This window comes from Pseudophryne corroboree, assembly GCF_028390025.1.
Source record: "Pseudophryne corroboree isolate aPseCor3 chromosome 2 unlocalized genomic scaffold, aPseCor3.hap2 SUPER_2_unloc_2, whole genome shotgun sequence".
NCBI classification, from domain to species: Eukaryota; Metazoa; Chordata; class Amphibia; order Anura; family Myobatrachidae; genus Pseudophryne; species Pseudophryne corroboree.
The window spans coordinates 440,348-468,167 of NW_026967489.1; the positions used below are offsets into that span (position 1 = coordinate 440,348).

Sequence of the window (27,820 nt, forward strand, 5' to 3'; positions counted from 1 at the left end):
TCCAGGAGGACACAATGCTCTGCTCCTGCTCTTCCCTCTTACTGTATGATTACCATCACCTGTGCTGTACCCTAATACTGACCCAGTGCTCATACCTATGTCATACCTCCCAACATGACCTCTCCAGGAGGACACAATGCTCTGCTCCTGCTCTTCCCTCTTACTGTATGATTACCATCACCTGTGCTGTACCCCAATACTGACCCAGTGCTCATATCTATGTCATACCTCCCAACATGACCTTTCCAGGAGGACACAATGCTCTGCTCCTGCTCTTCCCTCTTACTGTATGATTACCATCACCTGTGCTGTACCCTAATACTGACCCAGTGCTCATACCTATGTCATACCTCCCAACATGACCTCTCCAGGAGGACACAATGCTCTGCTCCTGCTCTTCCCTCTTACTGTATGATTACCATCACCTGTGCTGTACACTAATACTGACCCAGTGCTTATACCTATATCATACCCCCCAACATGACCTCTCCAGGAGGACATAATGCTCTGCTCCTGCTCTTCCCTCTTACTGTATGATTACCATCACCTGTGCTGTACCCCAATACTGACCCAGTGCTCATACCTATGTCATACCTCCCAATATGACCCTCTCCAGGAGGACATAATGCTCTGCTCCTGCTCTTCCCTCTTACTGTATGATTACTATCACCTGTGCTGTACCCTAATACTGACCCAGTGCTCATACCTATGTACTACCTCCCAACATGACCCTCTCCAGGACACAATGCTCTGCTCCTGCTCTTCCCTCTTACTGTATGATTACCATCACCTGTGCTGTACCCTAATACTGACCCAGTGCTTATACCTATATCATACCCCCCAACATGACCTCTCCAGGAGGACACAATGCTCTGCTCCTGCTCTTCCCTCTTACTGTATAATTACCATCACCTATGCTGTACCCTAATACTGACCCAGTGCTCATACCTATATCATACCCCCCAACATGACCTCTCCAGGAGGACACAATGCTCTGCTCCTGCTCTTCCCTCTTACTGTATAATTACCATCACCTATGCTGTACCCTAATACTGACCCAGTGCTCATACCTATGTCATACCTCCCAACATGACCCTCTCCAGGAGGACACAATGCTCTGCTCCTGCACTTCCCTCTTACTGTATTATTACCATCGCCTGTGCTGTACCCTAATACTGACCCAGTGCTCATACCTATGTCATACCTCCCAACATGACCCTCTCCAGGAGGACACAATGCTCTGCTCCTGCTCTTTCCTCTTACTGTATAATTACCATCACCTGTGCTGTACCCTAATACTGACCCAGTGCTCATACCTATGTCATACCTCCCAACATGACCTCTCCAGGAGGACACAATGCTCTGCTCCTGCACTTCCCTCTTACTGTATGATTACCATCACCTGTGCTGTATCCTAATACTGACCCAGTGCTCATACCTATGTCATACCTCCCAACATGACCTCTCCAGGAGGACACAATGCTCTGCTCCTGCTCTTCCCTCTTACTGTATGATTACCATCACCTGTGCTGTACCCTAATACTGACCCAGTGCTCATACCTATGTCATACATCCCAACATGACCTCTCCAGGAGGACACAATGCTCTGCTCCTGCTCTTCCCTCTTACTGTATGATTACCATCACCTGTGCTGTACCCTAATACTGACCCAGTGCTCATACCTGTCATACCTCCCAACATGACCTCTCCAGGAGGACACAATGCTCTGCTCCTGCTCTTCCCTCTTACTGTATGATTACCATCACCTGTGCTGTACCCTAATAATGACCCAGTGCTCATACCTATGTCATACCTCCCAACATGACCTCTCCAGGAGGACACAATGCTCTGCTCCTGCTCTTCCCTCTTACTGTATAATTACCATCACCTGTGCTGTACCCTAATACTGACCCAGTGCTCATACCTATGTCATACATCCCAACATGACCTCTCCAGGAGGACACAATGCTCTGCTCCTGCTCTTCCCTCTTACTGTATGATTACCATCACCTGTGCTGTACCCTAATACTGACCCAGTGCTCATACCTGTCATACCTCCCAACATGACCTCTCCAGGAGGACACAATGCTCTGCTCCTGCTCTTCCCTCTTACTGTATGATTACCATCACCTGTGCTGTACCCTAATAATGACCCAGTGCTCATACCTATGTCATACCTCCCAACATGACCTCTCCAGGAGGACACAATGCTCTGCTCCTGCTCTTCCCTCTTACTGTATAATTACCATCACCTGTGCTGTACCCTAATACTGACCCAGTGCTCATACCTATGTCATACCTCCCAACATGACCTCTCCAGGAGGACACAATGCTCTGCTCCTGCTCTTCCCTCTTACTGTATGATTACCATCACCTGTGCTGTACCCTAATACTGACCCAGTGCTCATACCTATGTCATACCTCCCAACATGACCCTCTACAGGAGGACACAATGCTCTGCTCCTGCTCTTCCCTCTTACTGTATGATTACCATCACCTGTGCTGTACCCTAATACTGACCCAGTGCTCATACCTATGTCATTCCTCCCAACATGACCCTCTCCAGGAGGACATAATGCTCTGCTCCTGTACTTCCCTCTTACTGTATGATTACCATCACCTGTGCTGTACCGTAATACTGACCCAGTGCTCATACCTATGTCATACCTCCCAACATGACCTCTCCAGGAGGACACAATGCTCTGCTCTTCCCTCTTACTGTATGATTACCATCACCTGTGCTGTACCCTAATACTGACCCAGTGCTCACACCTATGTCATACCTCCCAACATGACCCTCTACAGGAGGACACAATGCTCTGCTCCTGCTCTTTCCTCTTACTGTATAATTACCATCACCTGTGCTGTACCCTAATACTGACCCAGTGCTCATACCTATGTCATACCTCCCAACATGACCTCTCCAGGAGGACACAATGCTCTGCTCCTGCTCTTCCCTCTTACTGTATGATTACCATCACCTGTGCTGTACCCCAATACTGACCCACTGCTCATACCTATGTCATACCTCCCAACATGACCTCTCCAGGAGGACACAATGCTCTGCTCTTCCCTCTTACTGTATGATTACCATCATCTGTGCTGTACCCTAATACTGACCCAGTGCTCATACCTATGTCATTCCTCCCAACATGACCTCTCCAGGAGGACACAATGCTCTGCTCTTCCCTCTTACTGTATGATTACCATCACCTGTGCTGTACCCTAATACTGACCCAGTGCTCATACCTATGTCATACCTCCCAACATGACCTCTCCAGGAGGACACAATGCTCTGCTCCTGCTCTTCCCTCTTACTGTATGATTACCATCACCTGTGCTGTACCCTAATACTGACCCGGTGCTCATACCTATGTCATACCTCCCAACATGACCTCTCCAGGACACAATGCTCTGCTCCTGCTCTTCCCTCTTACTGTATGATTACCATCACCTGTGCTGTACACTAATACTGACCCAGTGCTTATACCTATATCATACCCCCCAACATGACCTCTCCAGGAGGACATAATGCTCTGCTCCTGCTCTTCCCTCTTACTGTATGATTACCATCACCTGTGCTGTACCCCAATACTGACCCAGTGCTCATACCTATGTCATACCTCCCAATATGACCCTCTCTAGGAGGACATAATGCTCTGCTCCTGCTCTTCCCTCTTACTGTATGATTACTATCACCTGTGCTGTACCCTAATACTGACCCAGTGCTCATACCTATGTCATACCTCCCAACATGACCCTCTCCAGGAGGACACAATGCTCTGCTCCTGCTCTTCCCTCTTACTGTATAATTACCATCATCTGTGCTGTACCCTAATACTGACCCAGTGCTCATACCTATGTCATACCTCCCAACATGACCTCTCCAGGAGGACACAATGCTCTGCTCCTGCTCTTCCCTCTTACTGTATGATTACCATCACCTGTGCTGTACCCTAATACTGACCCGGTGCTCATACCTATGTCATACCTCCCAACATGACCTCTCCAGGACACAATGCTCTGCTCCTGCTCTTCCCTCTTACTGTATGATTACCATCACCTGTGCTGTACCCTAATACTGACCCAGTGCTCATACCTGTCATACCTCCCAACATGACCTCTCCAGGAGGACACAATGCTCTGCTCCTGCTCTTCCCTCTTACTGTATGATTACCATCACCTGTGCTGTACACTAATACTGACCCAGTGCTTATACCTATATCATACCCCCCAACATGACCTCTCCAGGAGGACATAATGCTCTGCTCCTGCTCTTCCCTCTTACTGTATGATTACCATCACCTGTGCTGTACCCCAATACTGACCCGGTGCTCATACCTATGTCATACCTCCCAATATGACCCTCTCTAGGAGGACACAATGCTCTGCTCCTGCTCTTCCCTCTTACTGTATGATTACCATCACCTGTGCTGTACCCCAATACTGACCCAGTGCTCATACCTATGTCATACCTCTCAACATGACCCTCTCCAGGAGGACACAATGCTCTGCTCCTGCTCTTCCCTCTTACTGTATGATTACCATCACCTGTGCTGTACCCCAATACTGACCCAGTGCTTATACCTATATCATACCCCCCAACATGACCTCTCCAGGAGGACATAATGCTCTGCTCCTGCTCTTCCCTCTTACTGTATGATTACTATCACCTGTGCTGTACCCTAATACTGACCCGGTGCTCATACCTATGTCATACCTCCCAATATGACCCTCTCTAGGAGGACATAATGCTCTGCTCCTGCTCTTCCCTCTTACTGTATGATTACCATCACCTGTGCTGTACCCCAATACTGACCCGGTGCTCATACCTATGTCATACCTCCCAATATGACCCTCTCTAGGAGGACATAATGCTCTGCTCCTGCTCTTCCCTCTTACTGTATGATTACTATCACCTGTGCTGTACCCTAATACTGACCCAGTGCTCATACCTATGTCATACCTCCCAACATGACCCTCTCCAGGAGGACACAATGCTCTGCTCCTGCACTTCCCTCTTACTGTATTATTACCATCGCCTGTGCTGTACCCTAATACTGACCCAGTGCTCATACCTATGTCATACCTCCCAACATGTCCCTCTCCAGGAGGACACAATGCTCTGCTCCTGCTCTTTCCTCTTACTGTATAATTACCATCACCTGTGCTGTACCCTAATACTGACCCAGTGCTCATACCTATGTCATACCTCCCAACATGACCTCTCCAGGAGGACACAATGCTCTGCTCCTGCTCTTCCCTCTTACTGTATGATTACCATCACCTGTGCTGTACCCTAATACTGACCCAGTGCTCATACCTATGTCATACCTCCCAACATGACCTCTCCAGGAGAACACAATGCTCTACTCCTGCTCTTCCCTCTTACTGTATGATTACCATCACCTGTGCTGTACCCTAATACTGACCCAGTGCTCATACCTATGTCATACCTCCCAACATGACCTCTCCAGGAGGACACAATGCTCTGCTCCTGCTCTTCCCTCTTACTGTATGATTACCATCACCTGTGCTGTACCCTAATACTGACCCAGTGCTCATACCTATGTCATACCTCCCAACATGACCCTCTCCAGGAGGACACAATGCTCTGTTCCTGCTCTTCCCTCTTACTGTATGATTACCATCACCTGTGCTGTACCCTAATACTGACCCAGTGCTCATACCTATGTCATTCCTCCCAACATGACCCTCTCCAGGAGGACATAATGCTCTGCTCCTGTACTTCCCTCTTACTGTATGATTACCATCACCTGTGCTGTACCGTAATACTGACCCAGTGCTCATACCTATGTCATACCTCCCAACATGACCTCTCCAGGAGGACACAATGCTCTGCTCCTGCTCTTCCCTCTTACTGTATAATTACCATCACCTGTGCTGTACCCTAATACTGACCCAGTGCTCATACCTATGTCATTCCTCCCAACATGACCTCTCCAGGAGGACACAATGCTCTGCTCTTCCCTCTTACTGTATGATTACCATCACCTGTGCTGTACCCTAATACTGACCCAGTGCTCACACCTATGTCATACCTCCCAACATGACCCTCTACAGGAGGACACAATGCTCTGCTCCTGCTCTTTCCTCTTACTGTATAATTACCATCACCTGTGCTGTACCCTAATACTGACCCAGTGCTCATACCTATGTCATACCTCCCAACATGACCTCTCCAGGAGGACACAATGCTCTGCTCCTGCTCTTCCCTCTTACTGTATGATTACCATCACCTGTGCTGTACCCCAATACTGACCCACTGCTCATACCTATGTCATACCTCCCAACATGACCTCTCCAGGAGGACACAATGCTCTGCTCTTCCCTCTTACTGTATGATTACCATCATCTGTGCTGTACCCTAATACTGACCCAGTGCTCATACCTATGTCATTCCTCCCAACATGACCTCTCCAGGAGGACACAATGCTCTGCTCTTCCCTCTTACTGTATGATTACCATCACCTGTGCTGTACCCTAATACTGACCCAGTGCTCATACCTATGTCATTCCTCCCAACATGACCTCTCCAGGAGGACACAATGCCCTGCTCCTGCACATCCCTATTACTGTATGATTACCATCACCTGTGCTGTACCTCAATACTGACCCAGTGCTCATACCTATGTCATACCTCCCAACATGACCTCTCCAGGAGGACACAATGCTCTGCTCCTGCTCTTCCCTCTTACTGTATGATTACCATCACCTGTGCTGTAACCTAATACTGACCCAGTGCTCATACCTATGTCATACCTCCCAACATGACCCTCTCCAGGAGGACACAATGCTCTGCTCCTGGACTCCGAGCCAGCAGTAACCAATATGATGCACTAGGCAAGATTTTGGTCACATGGATACATCCCCGTCTGACACACGTGCAACTGTTTCACATAGAACTAATGCAGCGTACCTACCCCCCGAAACCCCCAGTGCGTGTACAGCCCAGACGCAGATCAGTGGTACCTACCTAGTGTAAGAGAGGAGTATAGAGGCACGCACCTACCCCCCGAAACCCCCAGTGCGTGTACAGCTCAGCCGCAGATCAGTGGTACCTACCTAGTGTAAGAGAGGAGTATAGAGGCACGCACCTACCCCCCGAAACCCCCAGTGCGTGTACAGCCCAGCCGCAGATCAGTGGTACCTACCTAGTGTAAGAGAGGAGTATAGAGGCACCTACCCCCCGAAACCCCCAGTGCGTGTACAGCCCAGCCGCAGATCAGTGGTACCTACCTAGTGTAATAGAGGAGTATAAAGGCACCTACCCCCCGAAACCCCCAGTGCGTGTACAGCCCAGCCGCAGATCAGTGGTACCTACCTAGTGTAAGAGAGAAGTATAGAGGCACCTACCCCCCGAAACCCCCAGTGCGTGTACAGCCCAGCAGCTGATCAGTGGTACCTACCTAGTGTAAGAGAGGAGTATAGAGGCACCTACCTAGTATAGGAGAGGAGGGGGGGGACATACAATGTAGATTTACTTTTTATTCCAGTTATGCTACGTCAATAAAGAAAAGAAAACCCCATACCGGCAATTGTGATAAAATCACACAAAACTAAAATGAATGTTATTCCAGTTACAAAACACCACTAAGTAAAAGGAGAGACCTTAAAGTGTTCTGTACACATACTGCCTACTCTCCCGGAAGCTGCAGGAGGCTCCCGTTTTTTGGGTGTAGTCCCTAGCACCCCTAGAAGTGTAGGCAGGTCTCCCGCATTCTACTCGCACCATAGTGATGCGGGCAGGATGAAGAGATAACCTCCCGTATTCGCGGGTCTGAGGGGAGGGGTTCAAAAGACGTAAATTGTGTAATTTTAGCCACGCCCCCTTCCCACTGACCCACGAATCACAGCATTTTACAATCTGGGGCGGGGCTTGATGATGTCACAGCCCAACTCCTCCCCCCGAAGTCTCCGGAATCATCTCCTCTGCGGGCTTCTCCGGGAGAGGAGAAATTGAAGGTAGGTAAGTATGGCATACTGTAGCTAAAGCTCCCACCTAGGCAATTCAGATGGGTCACTCCCACTGATCACATACAGTATAAACGTGCAGTACTGTATATACCAGATTACAGTCAGCGCAACTCCTGATGTGTCAGTGGCAGCTCGAGGGCATTATTTTATCACCTTGTCCAAAACTTTTGTGCAGCAATCCATTTTATTGTTTTATCAGAACAACAAGATGGGCGAGTATGATATATGTCTATGGGAGAGTGACACATGACTGCAGATCAGCAGGGTGCAACATTAATAGACCTAGAGCAGCATGAATGGTGCAATGCAGAACCCAAGTCCTGAGGTTCCCCTGTGCAGAGCTCTCAGCCGGCAGCATCACACATAGACTGCTGCTTGCCGTGCACAGTGGTGGGCTGCCTGGACCTCCGCACCAGTGTAGGGCAGCGGGCAGTCCTATGTCACAGAGGAGAGAAGGATGGATTAGCTGTGCGATACCAGCGCAGAGCATATTCCCCGAGTATACAGAACATGTATGTCACAGAGGAGAGAAGGATGGAACAGCTGTGCGATACCAGCGCAGAGCATATTCCCCGAGTATACAGAGCATGTCACAAGAGGAGAGAAGGATGGATCAGCTGTGCGATACCAGCGCAGAGCATATTCCCCGAGTACACAGAACATGTCACAGAGGAGAGAAGGATGGATCAGCTGTGTGATACCAGCGCAGAGCATATTCCCCGAGTATACAGAACATGTATGTCACAGAGGAGAGAAGGATGGATCAGCTGTGAGATACCAGCGCAGAGCATATTCCCCGAGTACACAGAACATGTCACAGAGGAGAGAAGGATGGATCAGCTGTGCGATACCAGCGCAGAGCATACTCCCTGAGTATACAGAACATGTCACAGAGGAGAGAAGGATGGATCAGCTGTGCGATACCAGCGCAGAGCATACTCCCCGAGTATACAGAACATGTATGTCACAGAGGAGAGAAGGATGGATCAGCTGTGGGATACCAGCGCAGAGCATACTCCCCGAGTATACAGAACATGTCACAGAGGAGAGAAGGATGGATCAGCTGTGCAATACCAGCGCAGAGCATATTCCCCGAGTATACAGAACATGTCACAGAGGAGAGAAGGATGGATCAGCTGTGCGATACCAGCGCAGAGCATATTCCCCGAGTATACAGAACATGTATGTCACAGAGGAGAGAAGGATGGATCAGCTGTGGGATACCAGCGCAGAGCATACTCCCCGAGTATACAGAGCATGTCACAGAGGAGAGAAGGATGGATCAGCTGTGCGATACCAGCACAGAGCATACTCCCCGAGTATACAGAACATGTATGTCACAGAGGAGAGAAGGATGGATCAGCTGTGGGATACCAGCGCAGAGCATACTCCCCGAGTATACAGAACATGTCACAGAGGAGAGAAGGATGGATCAGCTGTGCGATACCAGCGCAGAGCATACTCCCCGAGTATACAGAACATGTATGTCACAGAGGAGAGAAGGATGGAACAGCTGTGCGATACCAGCGCAGAGCATACTCCCCGAGTATACAGAGCATGTCACAGAGGAGAGAAGGATGGATCAGCTGTGCGATACCAGCGCAGAGCATACTCCCCGAGTATACAGAACATGTATGTCACAGAGGAGAGAAGGATGGATCAGCTGTGCGATACCAGCGCAGAGCATACTCCCCGAGTATACAGAACATGTATGTCACAGAGGAGAGAAGGATGGAACAGCTGTGCGATACCAGCGCAGAGCATATTCCCCGAGTATACAGAACATGTATGTCACAGAGGAGAGAAGGATGGAACAGCTGTGCGATACCAGCGCAGAGCATATTCCCCGAGTATACAGAACATGTATGTCATAGAGGAGAGAAGGATGGATCAGCTGTGCGATACCAGCGCAGAGCATATTCCCCGAGTATACAGAACATGTATGTCACAGAGGAGAGAAGGATGGATCAACTGTGTGATACCAGCGCAGAGCATACTCCCCGAGTATACAGAACATGTCACAGAGGAGAGAAGGATGGATCAGCTGTGGGATACCAGCGCAGAGCATACTCCCCGAGTATACAGAACATGTATGTCACAGAGGAGAGAAGGATGGATCAGCTGTGGGATACCAGCGCAGAGCATACTCCCCGAGTATACAGAACATGTCACAGAGGAGAGAAGGATGGATCAGCTGTGCGATACCAGCGCAGAGCATATTCCCCGAGTATACAGAACATGTCACAGAGGAGAGATGGATGGATCAGCTGTGGGATACCAGCGCAGAGCATACTCCCCGAATATACAGAGCATGTCACAGAGGAGAGAAGGATGGATCAGCTGTGTGATACCAGCGCAGAGCATACTCCCCGAGTATACAGAACATGTATGTCACAGAGGAGAGAAGGATGGATCAGCTGTGCGATACCAGCGCAGAGCATATTCCCCGAGTATACAGAACATGTATGTCACAGAGGAGAGAAAGATGGAACAGCTGTGCGATACCAGCGCAGAGCATACTCCCCGAGTATACAGAACATGTATGTCACAGAGGAGAGAAGGATGGATCAGCTGTGCGATACCAGCGCAGAGCATATTCCCCGAGTATACAGAACATGTATGTCACAGAGGAGAGAAGGATGGATCAGCTGTGCGATACCAGCGCAGAGCATACTCCCCGAGTATACAGAACATGTATGTCACAGAGGAGAGAAGGATGGATCAGCTGTGTGCTACCAGCGCAAAGCATACTCCCAGAGTATACAGAACATGTCACAGAGGAGAGAAGGATGGATCAGCTGTGTGCTACCAGCGCAGAGCATACTCCCCGAGTATACAGAACCTGTCACAGAGGAGAGAAGGATGGATCAGCTGTGCGATACCAGCGCAGAGCATATTCCCCGAGTATCCAGAACATGTATGTCACAGAGGAGAGAAGGTTGGATCAGCTGTGCGATACCAGCGCAGAGCATATTCCCCGAGTATACAGAACATGTATGTCACAGAGGAGAGAAGGATGGATCAGCTGTGCGATACCAGCGCAGAGCATACTCCGAGTATACTGAACATGTCACAGAGGAGAGAAGGATGGATCAGCTGTGTGATACCAGCGCAGAGCATATTCCCCGAGTATACAGAACATGTATGTCACAGAGGAGAGAAGGATGGATCAGCTGTGTGATACCAGTACAGAGCATACTCCCCGAGTATACAGAACATATATGTCACAGAGGAGAGAAGGATGGATCAGCTGTGCGATACCAGCGCAGAGCATACTCCCCGAGTATACAGAACATGTCACAGAGGAGAGAAGGATGGATCAGCTGTGTGATACCAGCGCAGAGCATACTCCCCGAGTATTCAGAACATGTATGTCACAGAGGAGAGAAGGATGGAACAGCTGTGTGATACCAGCGCAGAGCATATTCCCCAAGTATACAGAACATGTCACAGAGGAGAGAAGGATGGATCAGCTGTGTGATACCAGCGCAGAGCATATTCCCCGAGTATACAGAACATGTATGTCACAGAGGAGAGAAGGATGGATCAGCTGTGTGATACCAGCGCAGAGCATATTCCCCGAGTATACAGAACCTGTCACAGAGGAGAGAAGGATGGATCAGCTGTGCGATACCAGCGCAGAGCATATTCCCCGAGTATCCAGAACATGTATGTCACAGAGGAGAGAAGGATGGATCAGCTGTGCGATACCAGCGCAGAGCATATTCCCCGAGTATACAGAACATGTCACAGAGGAGAGAAGGATGGATCAGCTGTGTGATACCAGCGCAGAGCATATTCCCCGAGTATACAGAACATGTATGTCACAGAGGAGAGAAGGATGGATCAGCTGTGTGATACCAGCGCAGAGCATATTCCCCGAGTATACAGAACCTGTCACAGAGGAGAGAAGGATGGATCAGCTGTGCGATACCAGCGCAGAGCATATTCCCCGAGTATACAGAACATGTATGTCACAGAGGAGAGAAGGATGGATCAGCTGTGCGATACCAGCGCAGAGCATACTCCCCGAGTATACAGAACATGTCACAGAGGAGAGAAGGATGGATCAGCTGTGTGATACCAGCGCAGAGCATATTCCCCGAGTATACAGAACATGTATGTCACAGAGGAGAGAAGGATGGATCAGCTGTGCGATACCAGCGCAGAGCATATTACCCGAGTATACAGAACATGTATGTCACAGAGGAGAGAAGGATGGATCAGCTGTGTGATACCAGTACAGAGCATACTCCCCGAGTATACAGAACATATATGTCACAGAGGAGAGAAGGATGGATCAGCTGTGCGATACCAGCGCAGAGCATACTCCCCGAGTATACAGAACATGTCACAGAGGAGAGAAGGATGGATCAGCTGTGCGATACCAGCGCAGAGCATATTCCCAGAGTATACAGAACATGTATGTCACAGAGGAGAGAAGGATGGATCAGCTGTGTGCTACCAGCGCAGAGCATACTCCCCGAGTATACAGAACATGTCACAGAGGAGAGATGGATGGATCAGCTGTGTGCTACCAGCGCAGAGTATACTTCCTGAGTATACAGAACATGTCACAGAGGAGAGAAGGATGGATCAGCTGTGCGATACCAGCGCAGAGCATATTCCCCGAGTACACACAACATGTCACAGAGGAGAGAAGGATGGATCAGCTGTGTGATACCAGCGCAGAGCATATTCCCCGAGTATACAGAACATGTATGTCACAGAGGAGAGAAGGATGGATCAGCTGTGCGATACCAGCGCAGAGCATACTCCCCGAGTATACAGAACATGTATGTCACAGAGGAGAGAAGGATGGATCAGCTGTGCGATACCAGCGCAGAGCATATTCCCCAAGTATACAGAACATGTCACAGAGGAGAGAAGGATGGATCAGCTGTGCGATACCAGCGCAGAGCATATTCCCCGAGTATACAGAACATGTCACAGAGGAGAGAAGGATGGATCAGCTGTGCGATACCAGCGCAGAGCATACTCCCCGAGTATACAGAGCATATTCCCTGAGTATACAGAACATGTCACAGAGGAGAGAAGTATGGACAAAGACATACGTGCAGGGCAGGTGTCCAGGATTCAGGAGGACAGGACACAGGCATACCAGCAGGACAGGACAGAGGCATACCAGCAGTGCAGGTGTGCAGGATTCAGGAGGACAGGACAGACGAGGCATACCAGCAGTGCAGGTGTGCAGGATTCAGGAGGACAGGAACAGGACACAGACATAACAGCAGGGCAGGCGTGCAGGATTCAGGAGGACAGGACACAGACATACCAGCAGGGCAGGCGTGCAGGATTCAGGAGGACAGGACACAGGCATACCAGCAGGTCAGGTGTGCAGGATTCAGGAGGACAGGACACAGACATACCAGCAGGGCAGGCGTGCAGGATTCAGGAGGACAGGACACAGGCATACCAGCAGGTCAGGTGTGCAGGATTCAGGAGGACAGGACACAGACATACCAGCAGGGCAGGCGTGCAGGATTCAGGAGGACAGGAACAGGACACAGACATACCAGCAGGGCAGGTGTGCAGGATTCAGGACAGGAACAGGACACAGGCATACCAGCAGGGCAGGCGTGCAGGATTTAGGACAGGACACAGACATACCAGCAGGGCAGGCGTGCAGGATTCAGGAGGACAGGGACAGGACACAGACATACCAGCAGGGCAGGCGTGCAGGATTTAGGACAGGACACAGACATACCAGCAGGGCAGGCGTGCAGGATTCAGGAGGACAGGACACAGACATACCAGCAGGGCAGGCGTGCAGGATTCAGGAGGACAGGGACAGGACACAGACATACCAGCAGGGCAGGCGTGCAGGATTCAGGAGGACAGGGACAGGACACAGACATACCAGCAGGGCAGGTGTGCAGGATTCAGGACAGGACACAGACATACCAGCAGGGCAGGCGTCCAGGATTCAGGAGGACAGGACACAGGCATACCAGCAGGGCAGGCGTCCAGGATTCAGGACAGGAACAGGACACAGGCATACCAGCAGGGCAGGCGTGCAGGATTCAGGAGGACAGGAACAGGACACAGACATACCAGCAGGGCAGGCGTCCAGGACTCAGGAGGACAGGAACAGGACACAGACATACCAGCAGGGCAGGCGTCCAGGATTCAGGAGGACAGGACACAGGCATACCAGCAGGGCAGGCGTCCAGGATTCAGGACAGGAACAGGACACAGGCATACCAGCAGGGCAGGCATGCAGGATTCAGGAGGACAGGACACAGACATAACAGCAGGGCAGGTGTGCAGGATTCAGGAGGACAGGACACAGACATACCAGCAGGGCAGGCGTGCAGGATTCAGGAGGACAGGAACAGGACACAGACATACCAGCAGGGCAGGCGTCCAGGATTCAGCAGGACAGGACATAGGCATACCAGCAGGGCAGGTGTGCAGGATTCAGGAGGACAGGACACAGACATACTAGCAGGGCAGGTGTGCAGGATTCAGGACAGGACACAGACATACCAGCAGGGCAGGTGTGCAGGATTCAGGAGGACAGGAACAGGACACAGGCATACCAGCAGGGCAGGCGTGCAGGATTCAGGACAGGAACAGGACACAGGCATACCAGCAGGGCAGGCGTGCAGGATTTAGGACTGGACACAGGCATACCAGCAGGGCAGGCGTGCAGGATTCAGGAGGACAGGACACAGACATACCAGCAGGGCAGGCGTGCAGGATTCAGGAGGACAGGACACAGACATACCAGCAGGGCAGGTGTGCAGGATTCAGGAGGACAGGGACAGGACACAGACATACCAGCAGGGCAGGTGTGCAGGATTCAGGACAGGACACAGACATACCAGCAGGGCAGGCGTGCAGGATTCAGGAGGACAGGACACAGACATACCAGCAGGGCAGGCGTGCAGGATTCAGGAGGACAGGAACAGGACACAGGCATACCAGCAGGGCAGGCGTGCAGGATTCAGGACAGGAACAGGACACAGGCATACCAGCAGGGCAGGCGTGCAGGATTTAGGACAGGACACAGGCATACCAGCAGGGCAGGCGTGCAGGATTCAGGAGGACAGGACACAGACATACCAGCAGGGCAGGCGTGCAGGATTCAGGAGGACAGGACACAGACATACCAGCAGGGCAGGCGTGCAGGATTCAGGAGGACAGGACACAGACATACCAGCAGGGCAGGTGTGCAGGATTCAGGAGGACAGGGACAGGACACAGACATACCAGCAGGGCAGGTGTGCAGGATTCAGGACAGGACACAGACATACCAGCAGGGCAGGCGTGCAGGATTCAGGAGGACAGGACACAGACATACCAGCAGGGCAGGCGTGCAGGATTCAGGAGGACAGGGACAGGACACAGACATACCAGCAGGGCAGGCGTGCAGGATTCAGGAGGACAGGGACAGGACACAGACATACCAGCAGGGCAGGTGTGCAGGATTCAGGACAGGACACAGACATACCAGCAGGGCAGGCGTCCAGGATTCAGGAGGACAGGACACAGGCATACCAGCAGGTCAGGCGTCCAGGATTCAGGACAGGAACAGGACACAGGCATACCAGCAGGGCAGGCGTGCAGGATTCAGGAGGACAGGGACAGGACGCAGACATACCAGCAGGGCAGGTGTGCAGGATTCAGGAGGACAGGAACAGGACACAGACATACCAGCAGGGCAGGCGTGCAGGATTCAGGAGGACAGGGACAGGACACAGACATACCAGCAGGGCAGGTGTGCAGGATTCAGGAGGACAGGAACAGGACACAGACATACCAGCAGGGCAGGCGTCCAGGATTCAGCAGGACAGGACACAGGCATACCAGCAGGGCAGGTGTGCAGGATTCAGGAGGACAGGGACAGGACACAGACATACCAGCAGGGCAGGCGTGCAGGATTCAGGAGGACAGGGACAGGACACAGACATACCAGCAGGGCAGGTGTGCAGGATTCAGGACAGGACACAGACATACCAGCAGGGCAGGCGTCCAGGATTCAGGAGGACAGGACACAGGCATACCAGCAGGGCAGGCGTCCAGGATTCAGGACAGGAACAGGACACAGGCATACCAGCAGGGCAGGCGTGCAGGATTCAGGAGGACAGGGACAGGACACAGACATACCAGCAGGGCAGGTGTGCAGGATTCAGGAGGACAGGAACAGGACACAGACATACCAGCAGGGCAGGCGTGCAGGATTCAGGACAGGAACAGGCATACCAGCAGGGCAGGTGTGCAGGATTCAGGAGGACAGGAACAGGACACAGACATACCAGCAGGGCAGGCGTCCAGGATTCAGGAGGACAGGACACAGACATACCAGCAGGGCAGGCGTGCAGGATTCAGGAGGACAGGAACAGGACACAGACATACCAGCAGGGCAGGTGTGCAGGATTCAGGAGGACAGGAACAGGACACAGACATACCAGCAGGGCAGGTGTGCAGGATTCAGGACAGGACACAGACATACCAGCAGGGCAGGTGTGCAGGATTCAGGACAGGAACAGGCATACCAGCAGGGCAGGTGTGCAGGATTCAGGAGGACAGGAACAGGACACAGACATACCAGCAGGGCAGGCGTGCAGGATTCAGGAGGACAGGACACAGACATACCAGCAGGGCAGGCGTCCAGGATTCAGGACAGGAACAGGACACAGCAGCAGCCACGTGTGACAGAGCAATTAGTATAGTGGTAATGAGCAGAGCTCTATGTAACATCCAGGAAGCAGAACTCACATCCGTCTGTGGTTTGTGCGGTGAGAGGAGTTTATTGGTTGTACAGTATTAAATGATCGTTGCAACCTTTCACCAACACGGAACATTCTTCTATCCTGAAAGTCAAATTGCTTCCTGGTACTAGAGCCAGGGCAGAACGGATGTCGTCACTATGACGTAATAATGCCGTTATAGCGCACATCTGTATCCAGCAATGTAATAATCCCTCTATAGCGCTCACCTGTATCCAGCAATGTAATGATCCCTCTATAGCGCTCACCTGTATCCAGCAATGTAATAATCCCTCTATAACGCACATCTGTATCCGGCAATGTAATGATCCCTCTATAGCGCTCACCTGTATCCAGCAATGTAATAATCCCTCTATAGCGCTCACCTGTATCCAGCAATGTAATAATCCCTCTATAACGCACATCTGAATCCGGCAATGTAATGATCCCTCTATAGCGCTCACCTGTATCCGGCAATGTAATGATCCCTCTATAGTGCACATCTGTATCCAGCAATGTAATAATCCCTCTATAGCGCACATCTGTATCCGGCAATGTAATAATCCCTCTATAACGCACATCTGTATCCAGCAATGTAATGACCCCTCTATAACACACATCTGTATCCAGCAATGTAATAATCCCTCTATAACACACATCTGTATCCAGCAATGTAATAATCCCTCTATAGCGCACATCTGTATCCGGCAATGTAATAATCCCTCTATAGCGCACATCTGTATCCAGCAATGTAATAATCCCTCTATAGCGCACATCTGTATCCGGCAATGTAATAATCCCTCTATAGCGCACATCTGTATCCAGCAATGTAATAATCCCTCTATAACGCACATCTGTATCCAGCAATGTAATGATCCCTCTATAACACACATCTGTATCCAGCAATGTAATAATCCCTCTATAACGCACATCTATATCCTGCAATTTAATGATCCCTCTATAACGCACATCTGTATCCGGCAATGTAATAATCCCTCTATAGCGCACATCTGTATCCAGCAATGTAATAATCCCTCTATAGCGCACATCTGTATCCAGCAATGTAATAATCCCTCTATAGCGCACATCTGTATCCAGCAATGTAATAATCCCTCTATAACGCACATCTGTATCCAGCAATGTAATAATCCCTCTATAGCGCACATCTGTATCCGGCAATGTAATGATCCCTCTATAACGCACATCTATATCCTGCAATTTAATGATCCCTCTATAACGCACATCTATATCCTGCAATTTAATGATCCCTCTATAACGCACATCTGTATCCGGCAATGTAATAATCCCTCTATAGCGCACATCTGTATCCAGCAATGTAATAATCCCTCTATAACGCACATCTGTATCCAGCAATGTAATAATCCCTCTATAGCGCACATCTGTATCCGGCAATGTAATGATCCCTCTATAACACACATCTGTATCCAGCAATGTAATAATCCCTCTATAACGCACATCTATATCCTGCAATTTAATGATCCCTCTATAACGCACATCTGTATCCGGCAATGTAATAATCCCTCTATAGCGCACATCTGTATCCGGCAATGTAATAATCCCTCTATAGCGCACATCTGTATCCAGCAATGTAATAATCCCTCTATAGCGCACATCTGTATCCAGCAATGTAATAATCCCTCTATAACGCACATCTGTATCCAGCAATGTAATAATCCCTCTATAGCGCACATCTGTATCCGGCAATGTAATGATCCCTCTATAGCGCACATCTGTATCCGGCAATGTAATGATCCCTCTATAACACACATCTGTATCCAGCAATGTAATAATCCCTCTATAGCGCACATCTGTATCCAGCAATGTAATGATCCCTCTATAACACACATCTGTATCCAGCAATGTAATGATCCCTCTATAACACACATCTGTATCCAGCAATGTAATGATCCCTCTATAACACACATCTGTATCCAGCAATGTAATGATCCCTCTATAACACACATCTGTATCCAGCAATGTAATAATCCCTCTATAACGCACATCTGTATCCGGCAATGTAATAATCCCTCTATAGCGCACATCTGTATCCGGCAATGTAATAATCCCTCTATAGCGCACATCTGTATCCGGCAATGTAATAATCCCTCTATAGCGCACATCTGTATCCGGCAATGTAATAATCCCTCTATAACGCACATCTGTATCCAGCAATGTAATGATCCCTCTATAACGCACATCTGTATCCAGCAATGTAATGATCCCTCTATAACGCACATCTGTATCCTGCAATGTAATAATCCCTCTATAACGCACATCTATATCCAGCAATGTAATGATCCCTCTATAGCGCACCTCTATATCCAGCAATGTAATAATCCCTCTATAGCGCACATCTATATCCAGCAATGTAATAATCCCTCTATAACGCACATCTATATCCGGCAATGTAATAATCCCTCTATAACGCACATCTATATCCAGCAATGTAATGATCCCTCTATAACCGGCAATGTAATAATCCCTCTATAACGCACATCTATATCCAGCAATGTAATGATCCCTCTATAATGCACATCTATATCCGGCAATGTAATGATCCCTCTATAGCGCTCACCTGTATCCAGCAATGTAATAATCCCTCTATAACGCACATCTGTATCCGGCAATGTAATGATCCCTCTATAGCGCTCACCTGTATCCAGCAATGTAATAATCCCTCTATAACACACATCTGTATCCAGCAATGTAATGATCCCTCTATAACGCACATCTGTATCCAGCAATGTAATGACCCCTCTATAACACACATCTGTATCCAGCAATGTAATAATCCCTCTATAGCGCTCACCTGTATCCAGCAATGTAATAATCCCTCTATAACGCACATCTGAATCCGGCAATGTAATGATCCCTCTATAGCGCTCACCTGTATCCGGCAATGTAATGATCCCTCTATAGTGCACATCTGTATCCAGCAATGTAATAATCCCTCTATAGCGCACATCTGTATCCGGCAATGTAATAATCCCTCTATAACGCACATCTGTATCCAGCAATGTAATAATCCCTCTATAGCGCACATCTGTATCCGGCAATGTAATGATCCCTCTATAATGCACATCTGTATCCAGCAATGTAATGATCCCTCTATAACACACATCTGTATCCAGCAATGTAATGACCCCTCTATAACACATCTGTATCCGGCAATGTAATGATCCCTCTATAACACACATCTGTATCCAGCAATGTAATGATCCCTCTATAACGCACATCTGTATCCAGCAATGTAATAATCCCTCTATAACACACATCTGTATCCAGCAATGTAATAATCCCTCTATAGCGCACATCTGTATCCGGCAATGTAATAATCCCTCTATAGCGCACATCTGTATCCAGCAATGTAATAATCCCTCTATAGCGCACATCTGTATCCGGCAATGTAATAATCCCTCTATAGCGCACATCTGTATCCAGCAATGTAATAATCCCTCTATAACGCACATCTGTATCCAGCAATGTAATAATCCCTCTATAACGCACATCTATATCCTGCAATGTAATGATCCCTCTATAACGCACATCTGTATCCGGCAATGTAATAATCCCTCTATAGCGCACATCTGTATCCAGCAATGTAATAATCCCTCTATAACGCACATCTGTATCCAGCAATGTAATAATCCCTCTATAGCGCACATCTGTATCCGGCAATGTAATGATCCCTCTATAGCGCACATCTGTATCCGGCAATGTAATGATCCCTCTATAGCGCACATCTGTATCCAGCAATGTAATAATCCCTCTATAACGCACATCTGTATCCGGCAATGTAATAATCCCTCTATAGCGCACATCTGTATCCGGCAATGTAATAATCCCTCTATAACGCACATCTGTATCCAGCAATGTAATGATCCCTCTATAACGCACATCTATATCCAGCAATGTAATGATCCCTCTATAACGCACATCTGTATCCAGCAATGTAATGATCCCTCTATAACACACATCTGTATCCAGCAATGTAATAATCCCTCTATAACGCACATCTATATCCAGCAATGTAATGATCCCTCTATAGCGCACCTCTATATCCAGCAATGTAATAATCCCTCTATAGCGCACATCTATATCCAGCAATGTAATAATCCCTCTATAACGCACATCTATATCCGGCAATGTAATAATCCCTCTATAACGCACATCTATATCCAGCAATGTAATGATCCCTCTATAACCGGCAATGTAATAATCCCTCTATAACGCACATCTATATCCAGCAATGTAATGATCCCTCTATAATGCACATCTATATCCGGCAATGTAATGATCCCTCTATAACGCACATCTGTATCCAGCAATGTAATGATCCCTCTATAGCGCTCACCTGTATCCAGCAATGTAATGATCCCTCTATAGCGCTCACCTGTATCCGGCAATGTAATGATCCCTCTATAACGCTCACCTGTATCCAGCAATGTAATGATCCCTCTATAACGCACATCTGTATCCAGCAATGTAATGATCCCTCTATAACGCACATCTATATCCAGCAATGTAATGATCCCTCTATAACGCACATCTATATCCAGCAATGTAATGATCCCTCTATAACGCACATCTATATCCGGCAATGTAATGATCCCTCTATAACGCACATCTATATCCGGCAATGTAATGATCCCTCTATAACGCACATCTATATCCAGCAATGTAATGATCCCTCTATAACGCACATCTATATCCGGCAATGTAATGATCCCTCTATAACACACATCTGTATCCGGCAACGTAATAATCCCTCTATAACGCACATCTATATCCAGCAATGTAATGATCCCTCTATAACGCACATCTGTATCCGGCAATGTAATGATCCCTCTATAACGCACATCTATATCCGGCAATGTAATAATCCCTCTATAGCGCACATCTATATCCAGCAATGTAATAATCCCTCTATAGCGCACATCTGTATCCGGCAATGTAATGATCCCTCTATAGCGCACATCTATATCCGGCAATGTAATGATCCCTCTATAGAGCACATCTGTATCCAGCAATGTAATGATCCCTCTATAACGCACATCTGTATCCAGCAATGTAATGATCCCTCTATAACACACATCTGTATCCAGCAATGTAATAATCCCTCTATAACGCACATCTGTATCCGGCAATGTAATGATCCCTCTATAACACACATCTGTATCCAGCAATGTAATAATCCCTCTATAGCGCACATCTGTATCTGGCAATGTAATAATCCCTCTATAGTGCACATCTGTATCCGGCAATGTAATGATCCCTCTATAGCGCACATCTATATCCAGCAATGTAATGATCCCTCTATAACGCACATCTGTATCCGGCAATGTAATGATCCCTCTATAACGCACATCTGTATCCAGCAATGTAATGACCCCTCTATAGCGCACATCTGTATCCGGCAATGTAATGATCCCTCTATAGCGCACATCTATATCCGGCAATGTAATGATCCCTCTATAGCGCACATCTATATCCAGCAATGTAATGATCCCTCTACAGCGCACATCTGTATCCAGCAATGTAATGATCCCTCTATAACGCACATCTGTATCCGGCAATGTAATGATCCCTCTATAACACACATCTGTATCCAGCAATGTAATAATCCCTCTATAACGCACATCTGTATCCAGCAATGTAATGACCCCTCTATAGCGCACATCTGTATCCGGCAATGTAATAATCCCTCTATAGCGCACATCTGTATCCAGCAATGTAATGATCCCTCTATAACACACATCTGTATCCAGCAATGTAATAATCCCTCTATAACGCACATCTGTATCCGGCAATGTAATGATCCCTCTATAACACACATCTGTATCCAGCAATGTAATAATCCCTCTATAACGCACATCTGTATCCAGCAATGTAATGACCCCTCTATAGCGCACATCTGTATCCGGCAATGTAATGATCCCTCTATAACGCACATCTATATCCGGCAATGTAATGATCCCTCTATAACGCACATCTGTATCCGGCAATGTAATGATCCCTCTATAGCGCACATCTATATCCGGCAATGTAATAATCCCTCTATAAATGCTGCATGTGTTTGTTAGAAATGTAAATCCCAGACACGACGCGGTTGGAGACGGTGTACAGAGGAGGCTGCGACACTTACACAAGCGCAACAGGAAGCCGCCTCCGTCATCAACAACTTCTAATACACAAACCTATACAGACAATGATAATTGGGACAATGGCGCTTCACATGAACAATATAATATAATAATATAGTGATATACCCCAGTAATATGACCCAGGATCCTCCAGGCTGCAGGTAAATCATACATAAGAGGTCCTCAACGGTCCAGGTTGTAGTATACCCTGCTTGGCCACAGGTGACTTAATTATTACCTCAGTCAGTGTGATTTAACCATCTGTGCTGAGACATGGATATACTGAAAACCTGGCATGCTAATGAGGGCCTCTGACATACCACATGAAGGGACAGATGCATCATTGCTTGGACAGTGATAAAATGGAGAGAGATAAAATACCAACCAATCAGCTACCAACTGCCATGATACAGCTGCGTCTGAGACATGAGAGGAGCTGATTGGTTGACTTTATCACTCTCCAAGCGATGATGCATCCAGCCCTTCATGTGGTATGTCAGAGGTCCTCACTGGCATGCCAGGTTATAAGTATATCCCTGTTTCAGCACAGATGGTTACATTATCTTACCATCTATCCCGTATGTTGTTATGTCTGATTCTTCCAGACGGGCTCCGGATCCAGGTTCCTGCTGCAGGAGGCGCCAGTGAGGCGTTACAGAAGTGTACACAATATAATCAGCACAATAGGAGACGTGGCGTCTGAGTACAGGCGTTGTAGACAATATTTCATCTTTTTCTTCATATAATAAAAGGAACTAAAAGCTGAAATCAGCGTTTCCAGGTCAGCGCACGCAGTCCTAAACATGGCCTCATTCCCTATTGTCGCTGCGGACTGGTATCGCCAACACCTGATAAATGCGGATTATACCAGGGCGAGAACATTATATTATCAACATTCCTTATAGCTTCATAACTAGGCCGCAATCATATTGCACACAATCACATTGCACACAATCACAGCCGTGTGGCAATTGTTCTACCTGATACAATCACAGAACCACAACAGGACAAAATCTACATAATAAACAAGTCAGACAAATGCACAAGATCCCACAAAGACAATGAGATTAGAAAACACAATGAGACGTCTCTTATCTGTAGTCAGAGACAGCATAAACTCTAATCTGTCTGCTGTACACCCCCCCCAAGGGCTCATTACACCCTTATCTGTATGCAGAGGATTATGCTAAAACTTCACAGTGACTGGCGGGGTGGATACACAAGTACACTATGGGGGTGCAGACACAGGGAATGGGGGGCACAATTACCCAGTGATTTAGTATATACCCCTGCCGCAGTACAGTATATACCCCTGCCACAGAGAGTGGGACGGTGGATACACAAGTGCACTATGGGGGTGCAGACACAGGGAATGGGGAGGATGGGGACAACTTCCCAGCAGCATAGTACATACCCCTGCCACAGTATAATATATATCCCACAGAATACTATAGCTCAGTGGTTGTGTGTGCGGTGGCCCCCTGGGATGTGTGGTGGCCCCCCGGGACGCCTCGGGACACTTGCAGGGGGGCCTTGAATTGATGGTCCAGGACCAATTAAAAGTAATTAAGTTCAATGTTACAGGGAAAACCAGCGCTGGTGTCTGACAATCATAACATGTGGAGAAACAGACATATCCCGTCTCCCACCACACACCTGACCCTGATGACGACATATAACATGTGGAGAAACAGACGTGACTCCCGTCTCCCATCACACACCTGACCCTGAGGACGACATATAACATGTGGAGAAACAGACGTGACTCCCGTCTCCCATCACACACCTGACCCTGAGGACGACATAGAACATGTGGAGAAACAGACGTGACTCCCGTCTCCCACCACACACCTGACCCTGAGGACGACATATAACATGTGGAGAAACAGACGTGACTCCCGTCTCCCATCACACACCTGACCCCGAGGACGACATATAACATGTGGAGAAACAGACGTGACTCCCGTCTCCCACCACACACCTGACCCCGAGGACGACATATAACATGTGGAGAAACAGACGTGACTCCCGTTTCCCACCACACACCTGACCCTGAGGACGACATATAACATGTGGAGAAACAGACGTGACTCCCGTCTCCCACCACACACCTGACCCGGAGGACGACATATAACATGTGGAGAAACAGACGTGACTCCCGTCTCCCACCACACACCTGACCGTGAGGACGACATATAACATGTGGAGAAACAGACGTGACTCCCGTCTCCCACCACACACCTGACCGTGAGGACGACATATAACATGTGGAGAAACAGACGTGACTCCCGTCTCCCACCACACACCTGACCCGGAGGACGACATATAAACATGTGGAGAAACAGACATATCCCGTCTCCCACCACACACCTGACCGTGAGGACGACATATAACATGTGGAGAAACAGACGTGACTCCCGTCTCCCACCACACACCTGACCCTGAGGACGACATATAACATGTGGAGAAACAGACGTATCCCGTCTCCCACCACACACCTGACCCTGAGGACGACATATAACATGTGGAGAAACAGACGTGACTCCCGTCTCCCACCACACACCTGACCCGGAGGACGACATATAAACATGTGGAGAAACAGACATATCCCGTCTCCCACCACACACCTGACCGTGAGGACGACATATAACATGTGGAGAAACAGACGTGACTCCCGTTTCCCACCACACACCTGACCCTGAGGACGACATATAAACATGTGGAGAAACAGACATATCCCGTCTCCCACCACACACCTGACCGTGAGGACGACATATAACATGTGGAGAAACAGACGTGACTCCCGTCTCCCACCACACACCTGACCCTGAGGACGACATATAACATGTGGAGAAACAGACGTATCCCGTCTCCCACCACACACCTGACCCTGAGGACGACATATAACATGTGGAGAAACAGACGTGACTCCCGTCTCCCACCACACACCTGACCCCGAGGACGACATATAACATGTGGAGAAACAGACGTGACTCCCGTCTCCCACCACACACCTGACCGTGAGGACGACATATAACATGTGGAGAAACAGACATATCCCGTCTCCCACCACACACCTGACCCTGAGGACGACATATAACATGTGGAGAAACAGACATATCCCGTCTCCCACCACACACCTGACCCTGAGGACGACATATAACATGTGGAGAAACAGACGTGACTCCCACCACACACCTGACCCTGAGGACGACATATAACATGTGGAGAAACAGACGTATCCCGTCTCCCACCACACACCTGACCCTGGGGACGACATATAACATGTGGAGAAACAGACGTGACTCCCACCACACACCTGACCCTGAGGACGACATATAACATGTGGAGAAACAGACGTATCCCGTCTCCCACCACACACCTGACCCTGAGGACGACATATAACATGTGGAGAAACAGACGTATCCCGTCTCCCACCACACACCTGACCCCGAGGACGACATATAACAACTTACTTCATTTCAGATTTATTTCTGAATTCTTCTATAAGAAGCTTTTGGTCCAGGGGCGACGTGAATAAGATTCTGATACTCTAAGGCACCGTGACACAAAACAGTTTGGGAACCCCTGACTGGCCGTATACAGGAGGGCACGGTTCTAGTGACATTATATATAGTTACATGCACGGTTCTAGCGACATTATATATAGTTACACGCACGGTTCTAGTGACATTATATATAGTTACACACACAGTACACAGCCAGGTGTCAGTCAGTATAATCAGTGGGTGCGGGTCTCTTAGCATCATAATAAAACACTAAATAAACGTGTAAAGCAAACACACAGCACAGAGGAACTACAGGTCACAGGAATAAAACTTTATATATATATAGATATATATATATATATATATATAGATATATATATATATATATATATAGATATATATATATATATATATACACACACACACACACACACACACACACACACACATACATATATACACAGCACAGAGGAAACTACAGGTCACAGGAATAAAACTTCACACAATATATATATATACACACACACACACACACATATACACATATACATATATACACAGCACAGAGGAAAACTACAGGTCACAGGAATAAAACTTCACACAATATATATATATATACACACACACACACACACATATATACACAGCAAAGAGGAAACTACAGGTCACAGGAATAAAACTTCACACAACGCACCAGCATCAGTAAGAGGAAATAGACTTGCAATGATACATGATCCACACCCAGGAGCTGCATGTGCTGTGACACAACCAGTAACGTCACACATATCACACATAACACACAGACACATCGCTCACCTGCTGCAGAGTCTCTGGCTGCCTCCTGGTTACTGAGAGGCACTGAGCCACCGCCTTCCTTGTGCACACTGACAGCACCTGTGTCTCCTCCCCCAATACCTGCAGGTGCCCAGACAGGTTGTACCAGAAACACAACTGTGACACTAATATCTAATAATGCACAGACACACAAAGCTCCTGCGTCATAGGCTGGAATGCAGCTGATTATATATATAGGACAATATTATAGTACAACCTTCATTGCTCTTTATATTCCTATATGTAACATGGGATATCAATCAGACCTAATAATGACATGATAGTAATACAGGTATTTCCAATACTCTAGTCTGCAGGATCTACTGAAGGATATTAGAAGACAGTGAACGGAAAGAAACCGGTTACAGATCTCCTGAATATTCATTTATAATTCACTAAAAATAAACCAACAAAAAAAGTTTCGCCAACACGGAACCAAATGTTACTAAACTAATGCACCCTATAAACCCTCCCAATTCTCATTATAATCCCACTCTACAGCTGCTGCTATTACTCACTATAACCCTCTCTAATCTCCTCCTAATACTCCCTATACCCCCTCTCTAATCTCCTCCTATTA

The 27,820-nt window shown here is 48.2% G+C and overlaps 1 protein-coding gene across 2 annotated transcripts in view; it reads right to left on the reverse strand.

Moving 5' to 3' along the window:
• The window catches only part of LOC134983048 (glucose-6-phosphate exchanger SLC37A1-like), a 164,080-nt gene extending 136,762 nt beyond the window's left edge, over window positions 1-27,318 (reverse strand). The window contains exon 1 of one of the 2 annotated variants that reach the window (XM_063948746.1): window positions 27,223-27,318. The gene's annotated coding sequence lies outside the window, so the exon portion shown is untranslated. Of the gene's footprint in view, window positions 1-27,100; window positions 27,187-27,222 lie in introns of those variants that run through there. The other variant, XM_063948747.1, reaches the window with a different exon arrangement.
• Between the last annotated feature and the right edge of the window lie 502 nt (window positions 27,319-27,820).